Source organism: Oncorhynchus kisutch, unplaced genomic scaffold (assembly GCF_002021735.2).
Source record: "Oncorhynchus kisutch isolate 150728-3 unplaced genomic scaffold, Okis_V2 scaffold1394, whole genome shotgun sequence".
In the NCBI taxonomy this organism is placed as follows: Eukaryota; Metazoa; Chordata; class Actinopteri; order Salmoniformes; family Salmonidae; genus Oncorhynchus; species Oncorhynchus kisutch.
In genome coordinates this window covers 10,920-38,499 of record NW_022263339.1, presented here as the reverse complement: position 1 = coordinate 38,499, position 27,580 = coordinate 10,920, and the positions used below count along the sequence as shown (strand labels likewise).

At 48.4% G+C, this 27,580-nt stretch overlaps 1 long non-coding RNA gene across 1 annotated transcript in view; it reads left to right on the top strand.

Annotated features, from left to right (window-relative positions):
* LOC116366211 (uncharacterized) overlaps positions 1-27,273 on the top strand; it is a 47,943-nt gene extending 20,670 nt beyond the window's left edge. Inside the window, exons 2-3 of the long non-coding RNA XR_004208247.1 lie at positions 20,844-20,943; positions 27,155-27,273. This is a non-coding gene — a long non-coding RNA (uncharacterized LOC116366211). The remainder of the gene's footprint in view (positions 1-20,843; positions 20,944-27,154) is intronic.
* Positions 27,274-27,580: the final 307 nt, after the last annotated feature.

Below are 27,580 nucleotides of genomic sequence, written 5' to 3'. Positions count from 1 at the left end.
GTCTGGGTAATGACCCTGTTCTCTTACTAACAGGCCCTGCTGCTATGCTATCGGGAATCCCAAACTGCACCCTATTCCCTATGTAGTGCACTACTTTTCACCAGATTGACCAGGACCCCACATGGCTCTGGTCAAAAGTACTGCACTGGAACGCAGCTCTGCTGTTGTCACCAGCCCATTTCCCCATTGTAATGGACCTATGACCACTCTAGACTATTTCCCCATTGTAATGGACCTATGACCACTCTAGACTATCCCCATTGTAGTGGACCTATGACCACTCTAGACTATTTCCCCATTGTAGTGGACCTATGACCACTCTAGGCTATTTCCCCATTGTAATGGACTTATGACCACTCTAGACTATTTCCCCATTGTAGTGGACCAATGACCACTCCAGGCTATTTCCCCATTGTAGTGGACCAATGACCACTCCAGGCTATTTCCCCATTGTAGTGGACCTATGACCACTCCAGGCTATTTCCCCATTGAAGTGGACCTATGACCACTCTAAACCATTTCCCAATTGTAGTGGACCTATGACCACTCTAGACTATTTCCCCATTGTAGTGGACCTATGACCACTCTAGGCTATTTCCCCATTGTAGTGGACCTATGACCACTCTAGACTATTTCCCCATTGTAGTGGACCTATGACCACTCTAGACTATTTCCCCATTGTAGTGGACCTATGACCACTCTAGGCTATTTCCCCATTGTAGTGGACCTATGACCACTCTAGGCTACTGATTCCAACAGCTGGCTTCAGCAATACATTCTCATTCAAATAGTCATTTAGAAGGACTGTTGACTGTTTTTTGACATGTGTATTGAGTTGATGTGTAGGGTTGGGTGGCGTCGTTGTCACATTTGGGGCTGGTATAATGTCGTGTTCATCTCATTTATAGATTCTTATTTTTTATACAAAAAGCTACTTTGTTTGTGTATACCCTCAACCCATGTACTGGGGTTAAAGGAATAATTAGAGGTTTTGTCAATTTTCTGCTTACCCAGAGTCAGATGAACTCATGCTAGTGGATCCCATAAACATCCAGTCATTGCGCTAACGCTAGTTAGCAGTCGCTCCAAAAACGACCTCAACTTCCTTCAAACTGCACGCAGAGACATAAAAAATGCATGAGTTAATTCGGTAAATAGAAAAAAAAAGGCCTTAATTGCCTAAATCTCGAACTGTCCCTTTAAGCTAGTAAAGTCAGCTTGTGTGTTTAGCCTTGAGTGTGTTTACACTTCCACTAAGGTGTGAAACGTTTAGAGGGCTTGGCAGAGGAGCAGTGTCTATTAACTAACACATGGAGTTGATTTAACTCACATAAACAGGGTTGTCTCCCGCGCCACCACCTGTTGAGAACACTAATTGGGCAGCTTGTGTTAATACACATCCATCAATTCAACGTGTAGCTTTTCATCTAACACAGCCCCTCCCCATTTAGAATGTCTAACACAGGCCCTCCCCATTTAGAATGTCTAACACAGGCCCTCCCCATTTAGAATGTCTAACACAGGCCCTCTCCATTTAGAATGTCTAACACAGGCCCTCTCCATTTAGAATGTCTAACACAGGCCCTCTCCATTTAGAATGTCTAACACAGGCCCTCTCCATTTAGAATGTCTAACACAGGCCCTCCCCATTTAGAATGTCTAACACAGGCCTAAATACTGTGCTCTCCATTTAGAATGTCTAACACAGGCCCTCCCCATTTAGAATGTCTAACACAGGCCCTCCCCATTTAGAATGTCTAACACAGGCCCTCCCCATTTAGAACGTCTAACACAGGCCCTCCCCATTTAGAACGTCTAACACAGGCCCTCCCCATTTAGAATGTCTAACACAGGCCCTCCCCATTTAGAATGTCTAACACAGGCCCTCCCCATTTAGAATGTCTAACACAGGCCTAAATACTGTGCTCTCCATTTAGAATGTCTAACACAGGCCCTCCCCATTTAGAATGTCTAACACAGGCCTAAATACTGTGCTCTCCATTTAGAATGTCTAACACAGGCCCTCCCCATTTAGAACGTCTAACACAGGCCCTCCCCATTTAGAATGTCTAACACAGCCCCAAATACTGTGCTCTACATTTTGAACTGAACAATTTCTTGATGGATATTCAAGGGATATTTATACCAATAAAAGGAGGAGATGAGGATGTACAAAGAGAAAGAGCGTTAGGAAAAGAGAGCGAGTGAGAGAAACAATGAATTGAAACAGAGAGAGAGAGAGGGGGAGGGTGGATAGGCTTCCTGAGAGAGCGAAAGAGAGAGTGCGACAGGCACAGAGAGAACAGCTAAAGCTCAGTGGAGCTGCCCCCTGCTCTGTTCACAGACAGGCTGGGAAATATTAGCATAATGGCCCCCGCCCCCTTCATTAGCCCCTCTCTTTGACCCTCCCCCCCACGGGGTGTCAGGATGTTAGAACTAATTTAAGGGGTGTCATATTACCACGCCTGTTCTGTTCCTCAGTCCCAATTGGCACCCTGTTCCCTATATAGTGCACTACTTTTGGCCGGAGCCCTATGGGATTCCCTATGGGTCTTGGTCAAAAGTAGTGCACTTTGCAGCACGGTTCTGCTGTTGGATGTGGTTAATGAATAATGATAGGAGGGGACTGTAATGTAATGAATTAATAATGATAGGAGGGGACAGTAATGTAATGAATTAATAATGATAGGAGGGGACAGTAATGTAATGAATTAATAATGATAGGAGGGGACAGTAATGTAATTAATTAATAATGATAGGAGGGGACAGTAATGTAATGAATTAATAATGATAGGAGGGGACAGTAATGTAATGCATTGATAATGATAGGAGGGGACAGTAATGTAATGAATTGATAATGATAGGAGGGGACAGTAATGAATTAATAATGATAGGAGGGGACAGTAATGTAATGAATTAATAATGATAGGAGGGGACAGTAATGTAATGCATTAATAATGATAGGAGGGGACAGTAATGAAATAATAATGATAGGAGGGGACAGTAATGTAATGCATTAATAATGATAGGAGGGGACAGTAATGAATTAATAATGATAGGAGGGGACAGTAATGCATTAATAATGATAGGAGGGGACAGTAATGTAATGAATTAATAATGATAGGAGGGGACAGTAATGTAATGAATTAATAATGATAGGAGGGGACAGTAATGTAATGCATTCATAATGATAGGAGGGGACAGTAATGCATTAATAATGATAGGAGGGGACAGTAATGTAATGCATTGATAATGATAGGAGGGGACAGTAATGAATGGATAATGATAGGAGGGGACAGTAATGTAATGAATTAATAATGACAGGAGGGGACATTAATGAATTAGTAATGATAGGAGGGGACAGTAATGTAATGAATTAATAATGATAGGAGGGGACAGTAATGTAATGAATTAATAATGATAGGAGGGAACAGTAATGTAATGAATTAATAATGATAGGAGGGGACAGTAATGTAATGAATTAATAATGATAGGAGGGGACAGTAATGAATTAATAATGATAGGAGGGGACAGTAATGAATTAATAATGATAGGAGGGGACAGTAATGAATTAATAATGATAGGAGGGGACAGTAATGAATTAGTAATGATAGGATGGGACAGTAATGTAATGAATTAATAATGATAGGAGGGGATAGTAATGTATTGAATTAATAATGATAGGAGGGGACAGTAATGAATTAATAATGATAGGAGGGGACAGTAATGAATTAATAATGATAGGAGGGGACAATAATGAATTAATAATGATAGGAGGGGACAGTAATGTAATGAATTAATAATGATAGGAGGGGACAGTAATGTAATGAATTAATAATGATAGGATGGGACAGTAATGTAATGAATTAATAATGATAGGAGGGGACAGTAATGAATTAATAATGATAGGAGGGGACAGTAATGTAATGCATTAATAATGATAGGAGGGGACAGTAATGAATTAATAATGATAGGAGGGGACAGTAATGTAATGCATTAATAATGATAGGAGGGGACAGTAATGAATTAATAATGATAGGAGGGGACAGTAATGTAATGAATTAATAATGATAGGAGGGGATAGTAATGTCATGAATTATGGGTAATGGTACACTACTGTTGACCAGAGCCTTATGGGTAATGGTACACTACTGTTGACCAGAGCCCTATGGGTAACGTAGTGCACTACTGTTGACCAGAGCCCTATGGGTAATGTAGTGCACTACTGTTGACCAGAGCCCTATGGGTAATGTAGTGCACTACTGTTGACCAGAGCCCTATGGGTAATGGTACACTACTGTTGACCAGAGCCCTATGGGTTATGTAGAGCACGGTGTGTGTGTGTGTTGGGGGAGGAATACGGTGTGTGTGTGTGTGTGTTGGGGGAGGAATACGGTGTGTGTATGTGTGTGTGTGTGTGTTGGGGGAGGAATATGGTGTGTGTGTGTGTTGGGAGAGGAATACGGTAGGTGTGTGTGTTGGGGGAGGAATAAGGTGGTTGTGTGTTGGGGGAGGAATACGGTGTGTGTGTGTGTGTTGGGGGAGGAATACAGTGTGTGTGTTGGGGGAGGAATACAGTGGGTGTGTGGGTGTGTGTTGGGGGAGGAATACGGTGTGTGTGTGTGTGTTGGGGGAGGAATACAGTGTGTGTGTTGGGGGAGGAATACAGTGGGTGTGTGGGTGTGTGTTGGGGGAGGAATACGGTGTGTGTGTGTTGAGGGAGGAATACGGTGGGTGTGTGTGTGTGTGTGTGTTGGGGGAGGAATACGGTGTGTGTGTGTTGGGGGAGGAATACGGTGTGTGTGTGTTGGGGGAGGAATACGGTGGGTGTGTGTTGGGGGAGGAATACGGTGGGTGTGTGTTGGGGGAGGAATACGGTGTGTGTGTGTGTTGGGGGAGGAATACGGTGTGTGTCCTGGAAGTATTGTTGTATGGTTAAGAGGTTCACTAATAACATATCACCAGGTGAGCCCCCCCACTTCTCTCTCTCTCTCACACACCCACTTCATCTACCCCCTTGCGCTATATTAATTACCTGAAGTGCTCTGGTCTCGCAATGGCTCTTGATTCACACTCTCTCTCTCTCTCTACCCCCCTTTCTCTCACCCTCTCTCCCATGTCACGTTCATAATAGTAATCATGAACGTGACCATAATGAGAACAGTAATTGACAGATCGATGGGTGGGGGTACTGTACAGCTGGCAGAGGCTTTTCTCTCTCCTGAAGCTTCTTTAAGTGGCTTTAAGAAGTGTGGTCCTCTGTGGTTCAGTGTGGTCCTCTGTGGTTCAGTGTGGTCCTCTAGTTCAGTGTGGTCCTCTGTGGTTCAGTGTGGTCCTCTAGTTCAGTGTGGTCCTCTGTAGTTCAGTGTGGTCCTCTAGTTCAGTGTGGTCCTCTAGTTCAGTGTGGTCCTCTAGTTCAGTGTGGTCCTCTAGTTCAGTGTGGTCCTCTGCAGTTCAGTGTGGTCCTCTGTGGTTCAGTGTGGTCCTCTGCAGTTCAGTGTGGTCCTCTGTAGTTCAGTGTGGCCCTCTGTAGTTCAGTGTGGTCCCCTGTACTTCAGTGTGGTCCTCTGTAGTTCAGTGTGGTCCTCTGTAGTTCAGTGTGGTCCTCTGTAGTTCAGTGTGGTCCTCTGTAGTTCAGTGTGGTCCTCTAGTTCAGTGTGGTCCTCTGTGGTTCAGTGTGGTCCTCTGTAGTTCAGTGTGGTCCTCTGTAGTTCAGTGTGGTCCTCTGTAGTTCAGTGTGGTCCCCTGTAGTTCAGTGTGGTCCCCTGTAGTTCAGTGTGGTCCTCTGTAGTTCAGTGTGGTCCTCTAGTTCAGTGTGGTCCTCTGTAGTTCAGTGTGGTCCTCTGTAGTTCAGTGTGGTCCCCTGTAGTTCAGTGTGGTCCTCTGTAGTTCAGTGTGGTCCTCTAGTTCAGTGTGGTCCTCTGTAGTTCAGTGTGGTCCTCTGTAGTTCAGTGTGGTCCCCTGTAGTTCAGTGTGGTCCCCTGTAGTTCAGTGTGGTCCTCTGTAGTTCAGTGTGGTCCTCTAGTTCAGTGTGGTCCTCTGCAGTTCAGTGTGGTCCTCTGTAGTTCAGTGTGGTCCTCTGTAGTTCAGTGTGGTCCTCTGTAGTTCAGTGTGGTCCTCTGTAGTTCAGTGTGGTCCCCTGTAGTTCAGTGTGGTCCTCTGTAGTTCAGTGTGGTCCTCTAGTTCAGTGTGGTCCTCTAGTTCAGTGTGGTCCTCTGCAGTTCAGTGTGGTCCTCTGTAGTTCAGTGTGGTCCTCTGTAGTTCAGTGTGGTCCTCTGCAGTTCAGTGTGGTCCTCTGTAGTTCAGTGTGGTCCTCTGTAGTTCAGTGTGGTCCTCTGCAGTTCAGTGTGGTCCTCTGTAGTTCAGTGTGGTCCTCTCCTGCAACGTTCAGGATATTGGGTTCAATGTACTGTGTGTGTGTGTGTGTGTGTGTGTGTGTGTGTGTGTGTGTGTGTGTGTGTGTGTGTGTGTGTGTGTGTGTGTGTGTGTGTGTGTGTGTGTGTGTGTGTGTGTGTGTGTGTGTGTGTGTGTGTGTGTGTGTGTGTGTGTGTGTGTGTGTGTGTGTGTGTGTGTCGCCTCCTAACCCAGCAGAGATAGAGAGAGGGCGGTCTGAGCTTTAACAGACAGACATGCCGTGTACCAGATGGCACCCCACCTCCTATATAGTGCCCTACCTTTCCCCAGAACCCAATGGGCCCTGGTCCGAAGAGGTGGGAATAGGGAGCTATTTGGGCTGCAGACAGATCTGCTCCTCCACCATCCCATACTCTGTCACTGTCTGGTAATGTTTATTGATTTGAAGGGAAAACACCATTTGATGGAGTGGAGAGAGGTGGAAGAAGGGGTGAGGAGGACAGGAGGAGAGGAGTGGGGGAGAGAGAGGTGGAAGAAGGGGTGAGGAGGACTGTGAGGAGTGGGGGAGAGAGAGGTGGAAGAAGGGGTGAGGAGTGGGGGAGAGAGAGGTGGAAGAAGGGGTGAGGAGGACTGTAGAGGAGAGGAGTGGGGGAGAGAGGGATGGGAGTAGGGGTGAGGAGGAGTGTGGAGTAGAGGAGTGGGGGAGAGCGGGATGGAAGAAGGACTGTGGAGGAGAGGAGTGGGGGAGAGAGGGATGGGAGAAGGGGTGAGGAGTGGGGGAGAAGGGGTGAGGAGGACTGTGGTGTAGAGGAGTGGGGGAGAGAGGGATGGGAGAAGGGGTGAGGAGTGGGGGAGAAGGGGTGAGGAGGACTGTGGTGTAGAGGAGTGGGGGAGAGAGGGGTGAGGAGTGGGGGAGAAGGGGTGAGGAGGACTGTGGAGTAGATGAGTGGGGGAGAGAGGGATGGAAGAAGGGGTGAGGAGTGGGGGAGAAGGGGTGAGGAGGACTGTGGAGTAGAGGAGTGGGGGAGAGAGGGATGGGAGAAGGGGTGAGGAGGACTGTGGAGTAGATGAGTGGGGGAGAGAGGGATGGAAGAAGGGGTGAGGAGTGGGGGAGAAGGGGTGAGGAGGACTGTCACTTAAAGCATTCCATCCCTCTTCTTCCATCCCTACTGCTGGTAGTTAGTAGACCTAGTGATGTTGCTGTAGCCCATGTAGTTAGTACTGCTGGTAGTTAGTAGACCTAGTGGTGTTGCTGGTAGTTAGTAGACCTAGTGATGTTGCTGTAGCCCATGTAGCTAGTACTGCTGGTAGTTAGTGGACCTAGTGGTGTTGCTGGTGGTGTTGCTGCAGCCCATGTAGCTAGTACTGCTGGTAGTTAGTAGACCTAGTGGTGTTGCTGCAGCCCATGTAGCTAGTACTGCTGGTAGTTAGTAGACCTAGTGGTGTTGCTGCAGCCCATGTAGCTAGTACTGCTGGTAGTTAGTAGACCTAGTGGTGTTGCTGGTAGTTAGTAGACCTAGTGGTGTTGCTGTAGCCCATGTAGCTAGTACTGCTGGTAGTTAGTAGACCTAGTGGTGTTGCTGGTAGTTAGTAGACCTAGTGGTGTTGCTGTAGCCCATGTAGCTAGTACTGCTGGTAGTTAGTAGACCTAGTGGTGTTGCTGCAGCCCATGTAGCTAGTACTGCTGGTAGTTAGTAGACCTAGTGGTGTTGCTGGTAGTTAGTAGACCTAGTGGTGTTGCTGTAGCCCATGTAGCTAGTACTGCTGGTAGTTAGTAGACCTAGTGGTGTTGCTGGTAGTTAGTAGACCTAGTGGTGTTGCTGTAGCCCATGTAGCTAGTACTGCTGGTAGTTAGTAGACCTAGTGGTGTTGCTGCAGCCCATGTAGCTAGTACTGCTGGTAGTTAGTAGACCTAGTGGTGTTGCTGGTAGTTAGTAGACCTAGTGGTGTTGCTGTAGCCCATGTAGCTAGTACTGCTGGTAGTTAGTAGACCTAGTGGTGTTGCTGTAGCCCATGTAGCTAGTACTGCTGGTAGTTAGTAGACCTAGTGGTGTTGCTGTAGCCCATGTAGCTAGTACTGCTGGTAGTTAGTCAACCTAATTTTGAACCTTTTAATAATATATTGTCGAGGTGGCAGCCTAGTCAGATTGGAGGCGTGGCTTATCAAATGGTTGTTTCTGGTCACTCATTAGCGTAAATATTGTTCCTGTTCATCATATTATGTTTGTAAGCTGCAAATTAATATGTCCCTTGAATACTAATGTGGATTACAAATTGTAATATAATATTAACATTGCTGATTGCATACTGTAATAAAGTGGTATGAATTGTGAATTTGGGATTTGACTGATCTCTCTCGTTAGCCTCACTGAAGCTATGATCTCTTGATGTATTCATAGACCTGCGTTAGCCTCATTGAAGCTATGATCTCTTGATGTATTCATAGACCTGCGTTAGCCTCACTGAAGCTATGATCTCTTGATGTGTTCATAGACCTGCGTTAGCCTCACTGAAGCTATGATCTCTTGATGTATTCATAGACCTGCGTTAGCCTCACTGAAGCTATGATCTCTTGATGTATTCATAGACCTGCGTTAGCCTCACTGAAGCTATGATCTCTTGATGTGTTCATAGACCTGCGTTACCCTCATTGAAGCTATGATCTCTTGATGTATTCATAGACCTGCGTTAGCCTCACTGAAGCTATGATCTCTTGAGGAACTCGTAGACCTGCGTTAGCCTCACTGAAGCTATGATCTCTTGATGAACTCATAGACCTGCGTTAGCCTCATTGAAGCTATGATCTCTTGATGTATTCATAGACCTGCGTTAGCCTCACTGAAGCTATGATCTCTTGAGGAACTCATAGACCTGCGTTAGCCTCATTGAAGCTATGATCTCTTGAGGAACTCATAGACCTGCGTTAGCCTCACTGAAGCTATGATCTCTTGAGGAACTCATAGACCTGCGTTAGCCTCACTGAAGCTATGATCTCTTGATGTATTCATAGACCTGCGTTAGCCTCACTGAAACTATGATCTCTTGATGTGTTCATAGACCTGCGTTAGCCTCATTGAAGCTATGATCTCTTGATGTGTTCATAGACCTGCGTTAGCCTCATTGAAGCTATGATCTCTTGAGGAACTCATAGACCTGCGTTAGCCTCACTGAAGCTATGATCTCTTGATGTATTCATAGACCTGCGTTAGCCTCACTGAAGCTATGATCTCTTGATGTATTCATAGACCTGCGTTAGCCTCACTGAAGCTATTATCTCTTGATGTGTTCATAGACCTGCGTTAGCCTCATTGAAGCTATGATCTCTTGATGTGTTCATAGACCTGCGTTAGCCTCACTGAAGCTATGATCTCTTGAGGAACTCATAGACCTGCGTTAGCCTCACTGAAGCTACACAACTGTCAGTGTTCAACCTTAACATGTGATGACAATAGAACAGATGAACAGGAATGACATTTACTCTAATGGGTTGTCAACAGAAATATATATTTTAAAGCCACGCCCCTACTAAGCCACACCCCTACTAAGCCCCGCCTCCACCCCAGGCTTCCTCCAGGAATCCGTTGCTTCATTGAACCATTAAAGGTTCCTCCATGAACCCCACAACTAACCGAAAGTGAAGATCTGAACCCCTGACTAGCAGTCGTTCCATCAGGAACTCCAGGGTCCCTGGAGTCACCACTAAATCTGTAGATAGATGGAGAGAGAGAGACGTGGAGGAGAGGCAGAGAACTTGTCAAGGTGGTTCACACACACACCCCGTCCAAATGAGCATTTCAGCTTAAAAGAGAAAATCTATTATCAGACTGGTGTTTGCTCGCTCTGCCCCCAACACACACACACACACGGTCCTTTGCGTAGAAGTGAGAGGTGTGTGCGAATGTTGTCAGACTGTTAGCGCTGGGTCTAAGATGTTTGCCCAGGAGTGTTTGTGTACTGAGGAGGGGGAGAGAGGGAAGGAGAGGGGGATGAGAGAGATGAAAAGGAGGACAGAGAGACATGAGGGGTGTGTGTGTACTGAGGAGGGGGAGAGAGATGAAAAGGAGGACAGAGAGACATGAGGGGTGTGTGTGTACTGAGGAGGGAGAGAGAGGGAAGGAGAGGGGGATGAGAGAGATGAAAAGGAGGACAGAGAGACATGAGGGGTGTGTGTGTACTGAGGAGGGGGAGAGAGGGAAGGAGAGGGGGATGAGAGAGATGAAAAGGAGGACAGAGAGACGAGGGGTGTGTGTGTACTGAGGAGGGGGAGAGAGGGAAGGAGAGGGGGATGAGAGAGATGAAAAGGAGGACAGAGAGACGAGGGGTGTGTGTGTACTGAGGAGGGGGAGAGAGGGAAGGAGAGGGGGATGAGAGAGATGAAAAGGAGGACAGAGAGACATGAGGGGTGTGTGTGTACTGAGGAGGGGGAGAGAGGGAAGGAGAGGGGGAGAGAGATGAAAAGGAGGACAGAGAGACATGAGTGGTGTGTGTGTACTGAGGAGGGGGAGAGAGGGAAGGAGAGGGGGATGAGAGAGATGAAAAGGAGGACAGAGAGACATGAGGGGTGTGTGTGTACTGAGGAGGGGGAGAGAGGGAATGAGAGAGATGAAAAGGAGGACAGAGAGACGAGGGGTGTGTGTGTACTGAGGAGGGGGAGAGAGGGAAGGAGAGGGGGATGAGAGAGATGAAAAGGAGGACAGAGAGACATGAGGGGTGTGTGTGTACTGAGGAGGGGGAGAGACAGAAAGGGAGAGAGAAGGAAAGAGAGATGAATGAAGAGGGGAATGTGTTGGAGAGGGGCAAACCTATGTTCTTGGACAGGCTCTCTCTGCCTCTGCCTCTCAGAACATGTTCCATCAATGACATGAAAGTAATGGGCTGATAACTGTGTGTGTACAGCCCTGCACCCCTCTCATTAAAATGGACTTTACAAACCCCAGTCTCTTACCATCCCTGTGTGTTTATCTCCCCGATGGTTAACAGTTTGATTATGAATCCCTGAACCCTACCCCTCTCTCCCCCTTCCTTCCTCTCCCCTCCTCTCCCCCTTCCTTCCTTCCTTCCTCTCCCCCTTCCTTCCTTCCTTCCTTCCTTCCTTCCTTCCTTCCTTCCTTCCTTCCTTCCTTCCTTCCTTCCTTCCTTCCTTCCTTCCTTCCTTCCTTCCTTCCTTCCTTCCTTCCTTCCTTCCTTCCTTCCTTCCTTCCTCTCCTCTCCTCTCCTCTCCTCTCCCCTCCCCTCCTTTCCTCTCTCTCCTCTCCCTCCCTCTCTCCTCTCCTCTCCTCTCCTCCCTCCCTCTCTCCTCTCCCTCCCTCCTCCCTCCCTCTTCCCTGGTTCTTACTCTAAGCTGTATAGCAAGCATTCACTGACAAATGACACCAATAGAAGGTAGCCATTGAAATCTGCAAGGGGCGGTTTCTTCACTCTCTTTTAGACGAGGAGGGAAGGAGGGGGAGAAAGGAAAGAGTGAATTGGTTAATGTGTCCTATTCACAGACCTGTTATATCCAGGTTCAGTAAAGCAGGTCTCTAGCTCCATTCTCAGGGCCATTGTGCCATTGAACGAGGGGGGGGGGGGGGAGCCTTCAGCCCCCACAGAAAGTCCTCGGCATCGGGAGCTCCTCCAGGAGGAGGATGAATGGAGCGCTGAAGGAAATGGAAGTCGGATAGAAAGAACATCGAGAGGGGTTCATTTTGGTGATATTCTAGTGGTGTATGTTCTGTGTATGTTTTCAGAGAGGGGGGGTGGCAAGATCATTTAGCTTTGCCTTTTAGGGCCTCTGTCCTCATCTTTTGAAATGACGTGAAATGGACTAGCTAGGCGACTGCAACATAACATGGAATTGCTTGTTTGTATTTCTGACTTTAGGGTGTTAGAGAGGGAAAGAAGACTCGGAAGATGAATGGAAAAAATAGAGAGAATAAGAGATGGAGGTTAATCAGGTTGACTCTCCATTTTCGCCCCTTCCCAACACAATAGGCCCCAGTACCTTCTAATGTAGATGAAGTGACCAAAGCTCCTCTGTTGGTTGTTTAGGATTCTCTCTCTCTCTCTCTGTCTCTCTCTCCTCTCTCTCTCTCTCTCTCTGCCTCTCTCTCTCCACTCGGATCACTACTCGTAGTAATTAAATCAAGCCTTTGCTACTTGCCCACAACAATCCCCCTCTGATGACATCACCACAGTCCTCTGGGTTGTGTTCATCAGGCACCAAACGGAAGAAAATGGACAGAAACCGGGAGGTCTTCTCTACCTGGACTCTCCAATAGGAAACACTCATATATGTTTTCTGTTGCAGAATGTTTTTAAAACGTTTCCTGTTGCATGCTTCATCTCATCTCATGTATATTCATATCGCCGCGGTGACGGGGATCGTTAACGAGTTCTTACTTCCTCACAGGAAGTTATGTTCATCTTGTTCTTGTTTTTGCTTATTTTCCCCCCATCTCTTTATTGATCTCTTTCTGTTTCTCTCTCATTCTTTATTTTTGTTGGTGTCTATCGAGCGCATCTCTCCGGTGTATGTGACAATTAAACATGTGTTTTAGGGAAGGGTAGTCGGGAGGAGGGAATAACAGAGGAGTGCTGCTCGTCCCTAAATACATTGGAACGTTCAGAAAGGGACTTGGCCGAAGGAAAAGTTTAAATCTACCCACACCCTCTCCTCCTCCTCCTCATACCTCCTTCCCTCCTTCTCATACCTCCTTCCCTCACTTTTAAAGTCAGATAGACAAATTGGATTAGTGAGTATTGAATGAAACAGAGAATGGAGGAAAATAAATCAGAAAAGCTCGCTGTGATCACAGGCTTTAATATATTTCTTTTCTTTCATCCCCTCCCCCTTCTTCCCTCACTCCAGCTGCCCTCTTTTTGAAACCACAGAGTAGTGACAATCAGCGCTTTGCCTCAGTAGTCTAATTCAACACCTGTTAGTTATAGTTCCTGTTTCCCCTCGTAATAGATCATTTTGTGGAGACTTTTAATTCTAACAATTACAGTAGGATGGATATTTTCAGTGGAAGGAAATGAATGTTAGATTTCTCCATTTAAATATTATTTCCCATCATGTCACTTCAGATGTTCATTTCGTTGTCTTCTTGTTTTGTCTTTGTTTATTTTTGCTTCGTTCAGCCTCAGGGACATTAGATACAGGTATTATAGAGATGTGTGATATCTAGGGTCCTGTGTTTTACCTCTTCGTTCTGCCTCAGGGACATTAGATACAGGTATTATAGAGATGTGTGATATCTAGGGTCCTGTGTTTTACCTCTTCGTTCAGCCTCAGGGACATTAGATACAGGTATTATAGAGATGTGTGATATCTAGGGTCCTGTGTTTTACCTCTTCGTTCTGCCTCAGCCTCAGGGACATTAGATACAGGTATTATAGAGATGTGTGATATCTAGGGTCCTGTGTTTTACCTCTTCGTTCAGCCTCAGCCTCAGGGACATTAGATACAGGTATTATAGAGATGTGTGATATCCAGGGTCCTGTGTTTTACCTCTTCGTTCAGCCTCAGCCTCAGGGACATTAGAAACAGGTATTATAGAGATGTGTGATATCCAGGGTCCTGTGTTTTACCTCTTCGTTCTGCCTCAGCCTCAGGGACATTAGATACAGGTATTATAGAGATGTGTGATATCCAGGGTCCTGTGTTTTACCTCTTCGTTCAGCCTCAGGGACATTAGATACAGGTATTATAGAGATGTGTGATATCTAGGGTCCTGTGTTTTACCTCTTCGTTCAGCCTCAGCCTCAGGGACATTAGATACAGGTATTATAGAGATGTGTGATATCTAGGGTCCTGTGTTTTACCTCTTCGTTCTGCCTCAGGGACATTAGATACAGGTATTATAGAGATGTGTGATATCTAGGGTCCTGTGTTTTACCTCTTCGTTCAGCCTCAGGGACATTAGATACAGGTATTATAGAGATGTGTGATATCTAGGGTCCTGTGTTTTACCTCTTCGTTCTGCCTCAGGGACATTAGAAACAGGTATTATAGAGATGTGTGATATCTAGGGTCCTGTGTTTTACCTCTTCGTTCTGCCTCAGCCTCAGGGACATTAGATACAGGTATTATAGAGATGTGTGATATCTAGGGTCCTGTGTTTTACCTCTTCGTTCTGCCTCAGGGACATTAGATACAGGTATTATAGAGATGTGTGATATCTAGGGTCCTGTGTTTTACCTCTTCGTTCAGCCTCAGGGACATTAGAAACAGGTATTATAGAGATGTGTGATATCTAGGGTCCTGTGTTTTACCTCTTCGTTCTGCCTCAGCCTCAGGGACATTAGATACAGGTATTATAGAGATGTGTGATATCTAGGGTCCTGTGTTTTGCCTCTTCGTTCTGCCTCAGGGACATTAGATACAGGTATTATAGAGATGTGTGATATCTAGGTTCCTGTGTTTTACCTCTTCGTTCTGCCTCAGCCTCAGGGACATTAGAAACAGGTATTATAGAGATGTGTGATATCTAGGGTCCTGTGTTTTACCTCTTCGTTCTGCCTCAGCCTCAGGGACATTAGATACAGGTATTATAGAGATGTGTGATATCCAGGGTCCTGTGTTTTACCTCTTCGTTCAGCCTCAGGGACATTAGATACAGGTATTATAGAGATGTGTGATATCTAGGGTCCTGTGTTTTGCCTCTTCGTTCAGCCTCAGGGACATTAGATACAGGTATTATAGAGATGTGTGATATCTAGGGTCCTGTGTTTTACCTCTTCGTTCTGCCTCAGCCTCAGGGACATTAGATACAGGTATTATAGAGATGTGTGATATCCAGGGTCCTGTGTTTTACCTCTTCGTTCTGCCTCAGGGACATTAGATACAGGTATTATAGAGATGTGTGATATCCAGGGTCCTGTGTTTTACCTCTTCGTTCAGCCTCAGGGACATTAGATACAGGTATTATAGAGATGTGTGATATCCAGGGTCCTGTGTTTTACCTCTTCGTTCAGCCTCAGGGACATTAGATACAGGTATTATAGAGATGTGTGATATCCAGGGTCCTGTGTTTTACCTCTTCGTTCTGCCTCAGCCTCAGGGACATTAGATACAGGTATTATAGAGATGTGTGATATCTAGGGTCCTGTGTTTTACCTCTTCGTTCTGCCTCAGCCTCAGGGACATTAGATACAGGTATTATAGAGATGTGTGATATCCAGGGTCCTGTGTTTTACCTCTTCGTTCTGCCTCAGGGACATTAGATACAGGTATTATAGAGATGTGTGATATCTAGGGTCCTGTGTTTTACCTCTTCGTTCAGCCTCAGGGACATTAGAAACAGGTATTATAGAGATGTGTGATATCTAGGGTCCTGTGTTTTACCTCTTCGTTCTGCCTCAGGGACATTAGATACAGGTATTATAGAGATGTGTGATATCTAGGGTCCTGTGTTTTACCTCTTCGTTCAGCCTCAGGGACATTAGATACAGGTATTATAGAGATGTGTGATATCTAGGGTCCTGTGTTTTACCTCTTCGTTCTGCCTCAGGGACATTAGATACAGGTATTATAGAGATGTGTGATATCTAGGGTCCTGTGTTTTACCTCTTCGTTCTGCCTCAGGGACATTAGATACAGGTATTATAGAGATGTGTGATATCCAGGGTCCTGTGTTTTACCTCTTCGTTCAGCCTCAGGGACATTAGATACAGGTATTATAGAGATGTGTGATATCCAGGGTCCTGTGTTTTACCTCTTCGTTCAGCCTCAGCCTCAGGGACATTAGATACAGGTATTATAGAGATGTGTGATATCTAGGGTCCTGTGTTTTACCTCTTCGTTCAGCCTCAGCCTCAGGGACATTAGATACAGGTATTATAGAGATGTGTGATATCTAGGGTCCTGTGTTTTACCTCTTCGTTCTGCCTCAGGGACATTAGATACAGGTATTATAGAGATGTGTGATATCTAGGGTCCTGTGTTTTACCTCTTCGTTCTGCCTCAGCCTCAGGGACATTAGATACAGGTATTATAGAGATGTGTGATATCTAGGGTCCTGTGTTTTGCCTCTTCGTTCTGCCTCAGCCTCAGGGACATTAGATACAGGTATTATAGAGATGTGTGATATCCAGGGTCCTGTGTTTTGCGTGGTCATGTGACATGCCTTGATTTAATCTTTATTTCTCATCAAACTCCTGTTCTTTTGATGTCAGATGGTTCAGCTCCATCCTCAGACAGTTGCTTTCGTTGTTGGTGAAATTAACATTTCTGGATCAGGTTTAAAATCCAGGATAAAAATCCTGCTGTATAACGTCACTGTGCTAAACACAGTGATCTCCTCTGGTCAGAGGACATGTCAGAGTAGAGCCCCTTTCTATTCCTCTTATTAATGAATATTTGATTTGTCTGTTAGGAAAACTTCATTCCCCACAGACAGACGTTATAGTGCAGTTAATACAGAAGTGTGTGTGTGTGTGTGTGTGTGTGTGTGTGTGTGTGTGTGTGTGTGTGTGTGTGTGTGTGTGTGTGTGTGTGTGTGTGTGTGTGTGTGTGTGTGTGTGTGTGTGTGTGTGTGTGAGAGAGAGAGAGAGAGAGAGAGAGCATGGAACACAACAATGGCATTGCCCAAAAATCCAGGCTTGGATCATCCTCATTCACTTATAGTGAACACATCATGTAGTCCAGCGGTCACACATTCACATCTCTGTATTTATTAGTGGGGATACTTGGGAACGCTCTTTTGTTTTTACCAAAACATAAAATCACCCCCAAAAATTACAATAAACTGGAGGGGAAAAAGTGTACAAGTCAATCACAAGGAATTCGGCTAAAAATGAGTTTCGCTTAAGAAATCTGTTCCCAATTTTTCTCACAAATAAAAACAGACGTGATCGTGTCTCAATGTAACGAAGGGATGAAATCATGTGTAGTCAATCTGCAGTGGACCAATTATAATAATGATGTTCCGTCCTCTCCAACCATCCACTCTGACATCTAGTTGTCTACCCCGTGTGTGTGTGTGTGTGTGTGTGTGTGTGTGTGTGTGTGTGTGTGTGTGTGTGTGTGTGTGTGTGTGTGTGTGTGTGTGTGTGTGTGTGTGTGTGTGTGTGTGTGTGTGTGTGTGTGTGTGTGTGTGTGTGTGTGTGTGTGTGTGTGTGGGTGGGTGGGTGGGTGGGTGGGTGGGTGGGTGGGTGGGTGGGTGGGTGGGTGGGTGGTCCGGTCCGGTCCGGTCCGTGTGCTAGCCTCTACAGACAGGTTAGATGAAGATAGTGATCTTGGCCAGTGTTCCATTCAGAGCAGAGAGGAATAATGAAAACCCGCTGGCCAACGGTGCTGAACCTGCTGCTGGCCCAAACTCATCATGACAGCTATACCCATGCTACACACACACACAACCTGCTGCTGGCCCAAACTCATCATGACAGCTATACCATGCTACACACACACAACCTGCTGCTGGCCCAAACTCATCATGACAGCTATACCCATGCTACACACACACACAACCTGCTGCTGGCCCAAACTCATCATGACAGCTATACCATGCTACACACACACAACCTGCTGCTGGCCCAAACTCATCATGACCGCTATACCATGCTACACACACACAACCTGCTGCTGGCCCAAACTCATCATGACAGCTATACCCATGCTACACACACACAACCTGCTGCTGGCCCAAACTCATTATGACAGCTATACCATGCTACACACACACAACCTGCTGCTGGCCCAAACTCATCATGACAGCTATACCATGCTACACACACACAACCTGCTGCTGGCCCAAACTCATCATGACAGCTATACCCATGCTACACACACACAACCTGCTGCTGGCCCAAACTCATCATGACAGCTATACCATGCTACACACACACAACCTGCTGCTGGCCCAAACTCATCATGACAGCTATACCATGCTACAGGTTCTAGAGTTCCCAACACAGCTTCTAAAGGTTCCAGTTCTAGATTCATCCTGGGGTCAAATGTTCTGCTCTTAGAATAGAGAGAGGTTACACTGCCCTGTAAGAATCAGGAGGGACTTGGTCAAAGTTCATCTCCTATTGGCTGGGGACACAAACAGCCGTGTGGCCCCCTGGACCACCTTCCATCTCTCCTTCCTCCTTTCTTCTCCCTTCCCCTCTCCATGCCTCCTCTGCTTCCATCTCTCCTTCCTTCTTTCTTCTCCCTTCTCCTCTCCCTCCTCCTTTCTTCTCCCTTCCCCTCTCCATGCCTCCTCTCCCTCCATCTCTCCTTCCTTCTTTCTTCTCCCTTCCCCTCTCCATGCCTCCTCTCCCTCCATCTCTCCTTCCTTCTTTCTTCTCCCTTCCCCTCTCCATGCCTCCTCTCCCTCCATCTCTCCTTCCTTCTTTCTTCTCCCTTCCCCTCTCCATGCCTCATCTCCATCCTCCCTCTCCTTCCATCCCTTTTCTCCCTCTTTCCATTCCCCTTTTAACCCTCCTCTCTCTCAACCCTCTATACCTCTCTCTCAACCCTCTCTACCCCTCTCTCAACCCTCTCTACCCCTCTCTCAACCCTCTATACCTCTCTCTCAACCCTCTCTACCCCTCTCTCAACCCTCTCTACCCCTCTCTACCCCTCTCTCAACCCTTTCTACCCCTCTCTCAACCCTCTCTACCCCTCTCTCAACCCTCTATACCTCTCTCTCAAACCTCTCTACCCCTCTCTCAACCCTCTCTACCCCTCTCTCAACCCTCTCTACCCCTCTCTCAACCCTCTCTACCCCTCTCTCAACCCTCTCTACCTCTCACTCAACCCTCTCTCTTCACCCCCCCCCCCCTCCGTTCTGCCCCTCTCTGACTGTGTGGCTGGAGGGAGAATGGTTTGTTCTCTCACCCCCCCACCCCGTTCTGCCCCTCTCTGACTGTGTGGCTGGAGGGAGAAGGGTTTGTTCTCTCAACCCTCTCTCTTCACCCCCCCCCCCCCCTCTGTCCTGCCCCTCTCTGACTGTGTGGCTGGAGGGAGAATGGTTTGTTCTCTCAACCCTCTCTCTTCACCCCCCCCACCCCCACCCCGTTCTGCCCCTCTCTGACTGTGTGGCTGGAGGGAGAATGGTTTATTCTCTCACCCCCCCCTCCGTTCTGCCCCTCTCTGACTGTGTGGCTGGAGGGAGAATGGTTTGTTCTCTCACCCCCCCCCACCCCGTCCTGCCCCTCTCTGACTGTGTGGCTGGAGGGAGAATGGTTTATTCTCTAATCCCTCTCTCTCGTCTTCCCGTCTGCCTCGCCTCGTCACAATGTCACACAGGCTTAATATTCCCATTATGATGTGGTTGTTTTATTGGACTGTCTGGAGTCACAATGACCTGCCAGAGGAATCTGCCTTTATCCCCTCAGAGCTACCGACTCGCTCTAAACGGCACCCTATTCCCTATGGGGGATCTGGTGAAAAGAAGTGCACTATGTAGGGAATAGGGTGCTATCTGGGATGCTGCCCCCTGTGTCGTCCATTTCAAAGTTGACTACAGTAATCCACGGAGCCTGTTCTTAAATCCCCTCGTCGTGGTCTTTCTTTTTCTGTTAAATGAAATGGCATAGCTACGTCTGGTCTGGGCCGAGCCACACGTCAGAGACAGATACACACAGGACACTGGTTCTTATGTCCTTCACAGGCAGAGGAACAATCCCTCTTTTCTGGCTTGAGGTGGCAATGTGAGAGAGAGGTGTGTGAGAGAGAGAGGTGTGTGTGAGAGAGAGGTGTGTGTGAGAGAGAGGTGTGTGTGAGAGAGAGGTGTGTGTGTGTGAGAGAGGGGGGGGGGGGTGCAAGAGGGGTGTGTGTGAGAGAGAGGTGTGTGTGAGAGAGAGGTGTGTGTGATAGAGAGGTGTGTGTGAGAGAGAGGTGTGTGTGAGAGAGAGCTGTGTGTGTGTGAGAGAGATGTGTGTGAGAGAGATGTGTGTGTGTGAGAGAGGTGTGTGTGTGAGAGATGTGTGTGTGAGAGAGGGGGGGGGTGCAAGAGGGGTGTGTGTGTGTGTGAGAGGTGAGTGTGTGTGTGTGAGAGGGGTGTGTGAGAGGTGAGTGTGAGGTGTGTTTAGCATCATACCTCATCATGTAAAGTACATATATCTGCAGTTGCTGTGAGCTGTGGTTGTTAGGTGGTTGTTAGGTGATGTGGTTGTTAGGTGGTTATGTTATGTGGTTGTTAGGTGGTTATGTGGTTGTTAGGTAGTTGTTAGGTGGTTGTTAAGTGATGTGGTTGTTAGGTGGTTATGTTATGTGTTTGTTAGGTGGTTATATGGTTGTTAGGTGATGTGGTTGTTAGGTGGTTATGTTATGTGGTTGTTAGGTGGTTGTTAGGTGATGTGGTTGTTAGGTGGTTATGTTATGTGGTTGTTAGGTGGTTATGATAGGTGGTTATATGGTTGTTAGGTGATGTGGTTGTTAGGTGGTTATGTTATGTGGTTAGGTTGTTATGTTATGTGGTTGTTAGGTGGTTATGTGGTTGTTAGGTGATGTGGTTGTTATGTAATACATTTGTTGTGGGTTGTCCCATGTGTTTAATTGATCTGTTGTGTTCCAGGGAACAGTAAGGAAGAGGAGGAGGCCATGATGCAGGAGTGGTTCATGTTGGTCAACAAGAAGAATGCTCTGATCAGGAGACAGAACCAACTCTCTCTACTGTAAGTCCCCTAATTCTCTCTACTGTAAGTTCCCCTAACGCCCTCTACTGTAAGTTCCCCTAACTCTCTCTACTGTAAGTCCCCTAACCCCCTCTAATGTAAGTCCCCTAACCCCCTCTACTGTAAGTCCCCTAACTCTCTCTACTGTAAGTCCCCTGACCCCCTCTACTGTAAGTCCCCTAACTCTGTCTACTGTAAGTTCCCCTAACCCCCTCTACTGTAAGTCCCCTAACTCTCTCTACTGTAAGTCCCCTAACTCTCTCTACTGTAAGTCCCCTAACTCTCTCTACTGTAAGTCCCCTAACTCTCTCTACTGTAAGTCCCCTAACCCCCTCTACTGTAAGTTCCCCTAACCCTCTCGACTGTAAGTTCCCCAAAACCCCTTCGACCGTAAGTTCCCCCAACCCCCCTCGACCGTAAGTTCCCCCAACCCCCTCGACCCTAAGTTCCTCCAATCCCCTCGACCGTAAGTTCCCCTAATCCCCCCGACCGTAAGTTCCCCTAACCCCCTCTACCGTAAGGTCCCCTAGCCCCCTCTACCGTAAGGTCCCCTAGCCCCCTCTACCGTAAGGTCCCCTAGCCCCCTCGACCGTAAGGTCCCCTAACCCCCTCGACTGTAAGTTCCCCTAACCCCCTCTACTGTAAGTTCCCCTAAACCCCTCTACCGTAAGTTCCCCCAACCCCCTCTACCGTAAGGTCCCCTAACCCCCTCTACTGTAAGTTCCCCTAACTCTCTCTACTGTAAGGTCCCCTAACTCTCTCTACTGTAAGTCCCCTAACTCTCTCTACTGTAAGTTCCCCTAACCCTCTCTACTGTAAGTCCCCTAACTCTCTCTACTGTAAGTTCCCCAAAACCCCTTCGACCTTAAGTTCCCCCAACCCCCTCGACCGTAAGTTCCCCCAACCCCCTCGACCCTAAGTTCCTCCAATCCCCTCGACCGTAAGTTCCCCCAAGCTACTCGACCGTAAGTTCCCCCAAGTCCCTCGACCGTAAGTTCCCCTAACCCCCTCTACCGTAAGTTCCCCTAACTCCCTCTACCGTAAGTTCCCCTACCCCCCCCCCCCCGACCGTAAGTTCCCCTAACCCCCTCTACTGTAAGTTCCCCTAACCCCCTCTACCATAAGGTCCCCTAACCCCCCTCTACTGTAAGTTCCCCTAACCTCCTCTACCGTAAGGTCCCCTAATCCCCTCTACTGTAAGGTCCCCTAACCCCCTCGACTGTAAGTTCCCCTAACCCCCTCTACTGTAAGTTCCCCTAACCCCCTCGACTGCAAGTTCCCCTAACCCCCTCTACTGTAAGGTCCCCTAACCCCCTCTACTGTAAGGTCCCCTAACCCCCTCTACCGTAAGTTCCCCCAACCCTCTCTACCGTAAGTTCCCCCAACCCTCTCTACCGTAAGTTCCCCCCAATCCTCTCTACCGTAAGTTCCCCCAACCCTCTCTACCGTAAGTTCCCCCAACCCTCTCTACCGTAAGTTCCCCCAACCCCCTCGACTGTAAGTTCCCCCAACCCCCTCGACCGTAAGTTCCCCCAACCCTCTCTACCGTAAGTTCCCCCAACCCCCTCGACTGTAAGTTCCCCTAACCCCCTCTACTGTAAGTTCCCCTAACCCTCTCGACTGTAAGTTCCCCAAAACCCCTTCGACCGTAAGTTCCCCCAACCCCCTCGACCGTAAGTTCCCCCAACCCCCTCGACCCTAAGTTCCTCCAATCCCCTCGACCGTAAGTTCCCCTAACCCCCCGGACCGTAAGTTCCCCTAACCCCCTCTACCGTAAGGTCCCCTAGCCCCCTCTACCGTAAGGTCCCCTAGCCCCCTCTACTGTAAGGTCCCCTAACCCCCTCGACTGTAAGTTCCCCTAACCCCCTCTACTGTAAGTTCCCCTAACCCCCTCTACCGTAAGTTCCCCCAACCCCCTCTACCGTAAGGTCCCCTAACCCCCTCTACTGTAAGGTCCCCTAACTCTCTCTACTGTAAGGTCCCCTAACCCCCTTGACTGTAAGTTCCTCTAACCCTCTCTACTGTAAGGTCCCCTAACCCCCTCGACTGTAAGTTCCCCCTAACCCCCTCTACTGTAAGTTCCCCTAACTCTCTCTACTGTAAGTCCCCTAACTCTCTCTACTGTAAGTTCCCCTAACCCTCTCTACTGTAAGTCCCCTAACTCTCTCTACTGTAAGTTCCCCTAACCCTCTCGACTGTAAGTTCCCCAAAACCCCTTCGACCTTAAGTTCCCCCAACCCCCTCGACCGTAAGTTCCCCCAACCCCCTCGACCCTAAGTTCCCTCCAATCCCCTCGACCGTAAGTTCCCCCAAGCTACTCGACCGTAAGTTCCCCCAAGTCCCTCGACCGTAAGTTCCCCCAAGTCCCTCGACCGTAAGTTCCCCCAAGTCCCTCGACCGTAAGTTCCCCTAACCCCCTCTACCGTAAGTTCCCCTAACCCCCTCTACCGTAAGTTCCCCTAACCCCCTCTACCGTAAGTTCCCCTAACTCCCTCTACCGTAAGTTCCCCTACCACCCACCCCCCCCCCGACCGTAAGTTCCCCTAGCCCCCCCCCCTGACCGTAAGTTCCCCTAACCCCCTCTACTGTAAGTTCCCCTAACCCCCTCTACCATAAGGTCCCCTAACCCCCCTCTACTGTAAGTTCCCCTAACCTCCTCTACCGTAAGGTCCCCTAATCCCCTCTACTGTAAGGTCCCCTAACCCCCTCGACTGTAAGTTCCCCTAACCCCCTCTACTGTAAGGTCCCCTAACCCCCTCAACTGCAAGTTCCCCTAACCCCCTCTACTGTAAGGTCCCCTAACCCCCTCTACCGTAAGTTCCCCCAACCCTCTCTACCGTAAGTTCCCCCCAACCCTCTCTACCGTAAGTTCCCCCCAACCCCCTCGACTGTAAGTTCCCCCAACCCCCTCGACCGTAAGTTCCCCCAACCCTCTCTACCGTAAGTTCCCCCAACCCCCTCGACTGTAAGTTCCCCTAACCCCCTCTACTGTAAGTTCCCCTAACCCCCTCTACCGCAAGGTCCCCTAACCCCCTCTACCGTCAGGTCCCCTAACCCCCTCTACCGTAAGGTCCCCTAACCCCCTCTACCGTCAGGTCCCCTAACCCCCTCTACTGTAAGGTCCCCTAACCCCCTCTACTGTAAGGTCCCCTAACCCCCTCTACTGTAAGGTTCCCCAACCCCCTCGACTGTAAGTTCCCCTAACCCTCTCTACTGTAAGGTCTCCTAACACTGAGCTCTTTCCCTCTCACTCTCCATTGTGTCTGACTATCCAATGCACAGACATAGTATTCTCTCTGTGTTCCCAGTTCCCAATACACAGACATAGTATTCTCTCTGTGTGTTCCCAATACACAGACATAGTATTTTTAAACCAATCATCACACAACTGCTTTACCCAGTGATCTGTGTGTTGTAAACCTGTTAATGTCCATAATCCATTCTGGTTCTGTTTATTCCTGGCATTTACATGTCAACTTTAAACCAATAAGAACCCAGCGATCATCACAACGTTGCATCACAACGCCTTTCTCTTTAGCTACATTTCCAAATGGCACCCTATTCCCTATGTAGTGCACTACTTTGTAGACCAGGGCCCTATGGGATTCTGTGTAGGTCCTGGTCAAAAGTAGTGCCATTTGTGACACAGGCTTTGTGCGGTCACTCAGCCACTAGGTGGACAGGTGGAAAAACACTGCTCTCCTTTTCATTCTCTCTCTCTCTTTCCTTTTCATTCTCTCTCTCTCTCTTTCCTTTTCATTCCTTCCTCCCTCGCAGGATTTCAAAGGGCCAGAGAGAACAAGAGACTGAAGTATTCATATAATCACATTATATGGTGTGAGAGAGAGAGGGAGGGAGAGAGAGGGAGGGGGAGAGAGAGGAGGGTGTTTAAAGTGGCCAATTGATAGAGGGTCTGATTACTACCTCTTTCATTTCTCTCTTTGTGGCAGAAAAGCGCCTCTGAAGGACAAATTCTATTATGGGGAAAATTAGCTCGTTTTCTAAACCATCTGAAAGAAGGGGAATTAAATTTGTAGCCCTACCGCCCAGACATTACCCACTCTACCACCCAGACATTACCCACTCTACCACCCAGACATTACCCACTCTACCCCCCAGACATTACCCACTCTACCCCCCAGACATTACCCACTCTACTACCACCCAGACATTACCCACTCTACCACCCAGACATTACCCACTCTACCACCCAGACATTACCCCTCTACTCTACCGCCCAGACATTACCCACTCTACCACCCAGACATTACCCACTCTACCACCCAGACATTACCCACTCTACCCCCCCAGACATTACCCACTCTACCACCCAGACATTACCCACTCTACCACCCAGACATTACCCACTCTACCCCCCAGACATTACCCACTCTACCGCCCAGACATTACCCACTCTACCACCCAGACATTACCCACTCTACCACCCAGACATTACCCACTCTACCACCCAGACATTACCCACTCTACCACCCAGACATTACCCACTCTACCACCCAGACATTACCCCCCTACCGCCCAGACATTACCCCCCCTACCGCCCAGACATTACCTCCCCCTACCGCCCATACATTCCCCCCGCCCCTACCGCCCAGACATTACCCCCTACCGCCCCAGACATTGCCCCCTTTTCCTACCGCCCAGACATTACCCCCTTTCCTACCGCCCAGACATACCCCCTTTCCTACCGCCCAGACATTACCTCCCCCTACCGCCAGACATTACCCACCCTACCGCCCAGACATTACCCCCCCTTGCCGCCCAGACATTACCCACTCTACCACCCAGACATTACCCACTCTACCCCCCAGACATTACCCACTCTACCACCCAGACATTACCCACTCTACCCCCCCAGACATTACCCACTCTACCACCCAGACATTACCCACTCTACCACCCAGACATTACCCACTCTACCACCCAAGAATTACCCACTCTACCACCCATACATTACCCACTCTACCACCCAGACATTACCCACTCTACCACGCAGACATTACCCACTCTACCACCCAGACATTACCCACTCCACCACCCAGACATTACCCTCTCTACCACCCAGACATTACCCACTCTACCACCCAGACAATCCCCCCCCCCCCTACCGCCCAGACATTATCCCCCTACCGCCCAGACATTACCCCCCTACCGCCCAGACATTACCCCCCCTACCGCCCAGACATTACCTCCCCCTACCGCCCAGACATCCCCCCCGCCCCTACCGCCCAGACATTACCCCCCCTACCGCCCAGACATTACCTCCCCCTACCGCCCAGACATTACCCCCCTACCGCCCATACATTACCCCCCTACCGCCCAGACATTACACCCTACCGCCCATACATTATCCCCCCCACACTCATACCTCCTGTTCTTGTTTGGTTCCATCTCCTGTCATTTTCCTTTTCACTGTCCTATCTCTCTACCTGTCTCTCCATCTCTCTTCCTGTCTCTCCATCTCTCTACCTGTCTCTCCTCTCCTTTTCCCTGTCTCTCCATCTCTCTACCTGTCTCTCCATCTCTCTACCTGTCTCTACCTGTCTCTCCATCTCTCTACCTGTCCCCCCTCTACTTTTCCCCTGTCTCTCCATCGCTCTACCTGTCTCTCCATCTCTCTACCTGTCCCCCCTCTACTTTTCCCCTGTCTCTCCATCTCTCTACCTGTCTCTCCATCTCTCTACCTGTCTCTCCATCTCTCTACCTCTCTCCTATCCTTTTCCCTGTCTTTCCATCTCTCTACCTGTCTCACCATCTCTCTTCCTGTCTCTCCTATCCTTTTCCCTGTCTTTCCATCTCTCTACCTGTCTCTCCATCTCTCTACCTGTCTCTCCATCTCTCTACCTGTCTCTCCATCTCTCTCCTTCGCTTTCTTTCCCCCTACTTCTGTCTGTCTGTCTGTCCCTCTCTCTTTCTCTTTCCCTCCCTCCATTTCTTTCTTTCTCTCCCTCTCTCTCTCTCTCCGTCTCTGTCCCTCTCTCACCCACACACAGGGTTTTACCAGACCAGCCCACGCAGGGCCCCGGGTCGGGGTATGTTTGTGTATCAGATATTTGCAGTAGATTAATGTGTGAAGAGAAGGGAGAAGGTCCAGCCGACTGGCTGAATCAATGTTTATTGCAGACTTCTTCTAAGTGCTTAATGATTTAGTCATTAACATATTGATGAACTTTGTTCCAACTTACTGCCACAGGGAGAAGGAGCACGATCTGGAGCGACGCTTTGAGCTGCTCAACAGAGAGCTGAGAGCCATGATGGCCATCGAGGGTAAGACATTTACCCTTCAGGTCATTTAGAAGACGCTCTTATGACGGGGAAGTTAGGCCAGGGGGTGGGGGGGGGGGGGGACGATTAGAGAGGGGGGGGGGACGATTAGAGAGGGGGGGGGACGATTAGAGAGGGGGGAGACGATTAGAGAGGGTTGGGGGAGAGACGATTAGAGAGGGGGGAGGGAAGAGACGATCAGAGAGGGTTGGGGGAGAGACGTTTAGAGAGGGGGAGGGAAGAGACGATTAGAGAGGGGGGGAGACGATTAGAGAGAGGGGGGGATACGATTAGAGAGGGTTGGGGGAGAGACGATTAGAGAGGGGGGGGAGACGATTAGAGAGGGTTGGGGGAG